The 3110-nt window shown below is 57.5% G+C and overlaps 1 protein-coding gene across 1 annotated transcript in view; it reads left to right on the top strand.

Moving 5' to 3' along the window:
- The first annotated feature begins 320 nt into the window (after nucleotides 1–320).
- CD4 (CD4 molecule) overlaps nucleotides 321–3110 on the top strand; it is a 22778-nt gene continuing 19988 nt past the window's right edge. Inside the window, exon 1 of the mRNA XM_005873680.2 lies at nucleotides 321–443. The gene's annotated coding sequence lies outside the window, so the exon portion shown is untranslated. The remainder of the gene's footprint in view (nucleotides 444–3110) is intronic.

Raw genomic sequence — 3110 nt, 5'->3', positions numbered from 1 at the left:
TATATTTCAGAGAGGAAAGAAGAGGGAGAGAGAGAGAGATAGAAACACCAATGATGCAAGAGAATCACTGATTGGCTGCCTCCTGCAGGCCCCATGCCTGGACACACAGGCAACAAGTGCGTGACATGACACCCTCTGGGCTCCCTCCTAGTTCTGCTTAACTTTTTCCCTTGACGTCTGCATTTTCACTTTGACATCTTCCCCTACAGGCTGAGGGTGGGGACCCCAGCCCCAGGCAGTGACGTTGGGGGCCGGCCCAGGTCTGGGGTGTGGAGTCTCTCTACCCAGCTGGCTTCCTGTCTCTTCACTTTAGTGCGTCTCTGCAGGAGTAACAAGCACTCTCCCCAGCGGGGTGGCGGTGGCAGAGCTCCCAGCCCGCACATAGGCACACCTGTAGGGGAGCGAGAGGAGACGCAGAGGGGACTAAAGACACAGGCCCAGAGGTAAGATGGGCAGACAGCTTCATACCTCTCTGCGGGTCCGGGAAGGGGAGGAGAGCTCTGGGAAGGGGAGGAGAGCGAGGCAGCAGATGCATTGGGATGTGCTGGGCTCCCAGCTCTCCCACCGCAGGTCGGGCCACCTTCTCTTGCGTTTCATGAGCAGCCATCTCCCACTGGATCTGTGAGCTTCAAGAGGGACTATGCCAAACCCTCTCGGCATCTCCGCCAGCCCAGCCCAGGGCCCGGGCCAGAAGGTGCTCCTCAGAGGGGTGTGGGCTCAGCCTGCAAAGTCAGAGAAGACCTGGGGACTTGAGTCCACCTCAGGCTGAGAAAAGCAGTGGAAGGCAACTAACTATGGAGAGAGGAGAAGATGAAGAGGGGGAGAGAGCGAAAAGAGAAAAAAGAGGGAAGGAGGAGTGGGAAAGGGAGAGAAAGAACATATTAAGGAAGGAGGGGAGGAGGCCTATAAAAAACAAATGAGAAGGGGAAACAAAGGGAAAAGCAATAAAAAATAATAATAAGAGAAGTGGAATCTAGTCTAGAGGCAATTCTCCCAAAATCAATTTTCCCAGTGACACCATCACCAAAAAGTCACACCAGAAATCACACTGGCGGCATTTCGTACGTAAGCCGCACGATTCACGCAGCCTGTTAATCGTCTTTTCTGTTTATATGTACTTTGATATCTTTGTCTACTTTCGTGCGTTTTTTAGGACGTCTTAAACAATATGTCTAAAGACTTCCCCTTTAGCTTTAAAATGATGAGTGAAATGGAAAAGTTAAAATTCTCAAAAGGGATTGACTTTGAGCTCTACGTGTGACATGCTATAAAGAGGATGGAGACACATTTTTAGGCAAATACATCATGGGAGATATTGGCTCTAAGAGAATCGGTTCTCGGTGTCTTAGCTGCTCCGACAAAGCAGGCCAGGGGGCTAAGGAGGGATGTGCCGCCCGCCCTGCCCCAGGCTTGGCCGAGTGTGGGGGGCACTGGGGAGGTGAGTCCCCTCAAGACGGGACGCCTTGTCCAATCCACAGCCTCGGACCTTCTCTCCCCTAAGACCTCCTCGGCTCCGCCCTGTGCCCGAGGGGTCCTCCGCCTCCCCTTCTGAGACTGGACAGGGCCTCCTGGGCAGTCAGGTTCCTCCCCATAGAACAGCCCCTTCTCCCCAGTTCAGAGGCTTCACTCCGGGTGGACCACCTGCACCTGGATGCCCTGCTCCGAGGGCACACGTTCAAGAGCTCGAGGCTGCGAGCAGGACCTGACGGGGAAGATCACCACCTTTTCGTGTTTTGACTAATTATTTTGGGGCTGTTTCCACAAAATGGCCGCCTCGGCCTCCCTCCGCTGAGAGGTTTCTGAGAAGACGGGGCCAGAAATCACTCGCCAGCTGGTTTCCCTCCCTCAGGGTGAGGACACTTTATCTGGAAGAGGTCAGCTTCAGAGTAAAAGCTGCCCCACCACTGGTTCCAGGCAGAGCCTCTGGGCACCGGGGCCTCCCCTGGCCACGGTGGGGGAGGCGGCCCAACCGCCAGGGAGCTGGGGAGACCCAGGGCCTTGCCCAGTGTGGACACTGAGTAGAAGTCTGTTGAATGAAAGAACTCTGATGAGGTGGGGCCTGGCTTTGTAAGGCTCTAAGGTTGATCTCTGTTCTGCACCTTTCGGGGGACACGGGAAGGAGGGGGGCGCGGCTCCCCCACCGTGGGCGTCTGAGGCAAAGGAGAGGATGGCGGAGGTTGCAGCCACCGAACCACAGGGTCCCTCAGGGGGGTCATGGCATCGAGGAAGGTTACACGACGCCAGTAAGCCGTGGAGAGGGTGTGCGGTGGGGGGCACATCCGTGGCTGGGCCAGCGGGGCTGACTGGGGGCCGCGGGGAGGAGATAAAAGTGCCTGTGGGACCACAGACTGTCACTGTGGTGAGGCCGTGCCCTCTTCCTCTCCCCAGCCTCGCTCCTCATCCCATCCCGGGGGGCCAGGGTGAGGGCAGCAGGAACCCCAAGGGCTCTGCGTGTGCGGTGCGTGTTGTGCTGCTGTTTTGGTCTCATCGCCCCCTGTTCTCTGTCTCCCTTTTGGTCGACTGCGCTGCGCACAGGCCTCGCCTCTCAGAATTTCTTCCTCTCGCTCCCTCTGCCTCCACCTTGCTTGTACTCCCCTGGGCTTTGTGTATGATCGTGGATCGTGCAGAGTGCAGCTGTGGCTTTAATGAGCTGCTCTGGGTCGCTCCTTACCTTCGGCTTCCCCTCCCATCCTCCCGCCCGTCAGCCCCTGGGGCATCGGTGTGTTTGTCCCAATCTGTGCTTTTCCCTTTGTCCACCCTGCAGCCATCCCCCTTGCATCCGCCCCTCCGCTCCAGGCTGTGCTCTGCGGGCTGCCTTCAGATCAAAGCTTGTTGAAACCTGCGTTCCTGCCAAAGGCCTGGATGCCTGTTTACGGGCAAGAAATGGAACTGGAGCTCGGTGGCAGCTGGAATGGGGAGAGACGAAAAAGGAGAGGCAAGGGGCACTCCCCGCAAAACCAGGAGAGTCAGAACTGCCTCCTGGCGTCTGAGGCGCAGAGGGAGAGAGACACATAGGCAGGGAGCTGCGGATGGATGCATCCACGTGGGGAGGCACAGATACAGAAGTGCAGGGGATGCGAGCAGAGAGACACTGCGGGGGGGCTGGGGGG

Source organism: Myotis brandtii, unplaced genomic scaffold, assembly GCF_000412655.1.
Source record: "Myotis brandtii unplaced genomic scaffold, ASM41265v1 scaffold417, whole genome shotgun sequence".
NCBI lineage: Eukaryota > Metazoa > Chordata > Mammalia > Chiroptera > Vespertilionidae > Myotis > Myotis brandtii.
This window is presented reverse-complemented; position numbering and strand designations above follow the sequence as displayed.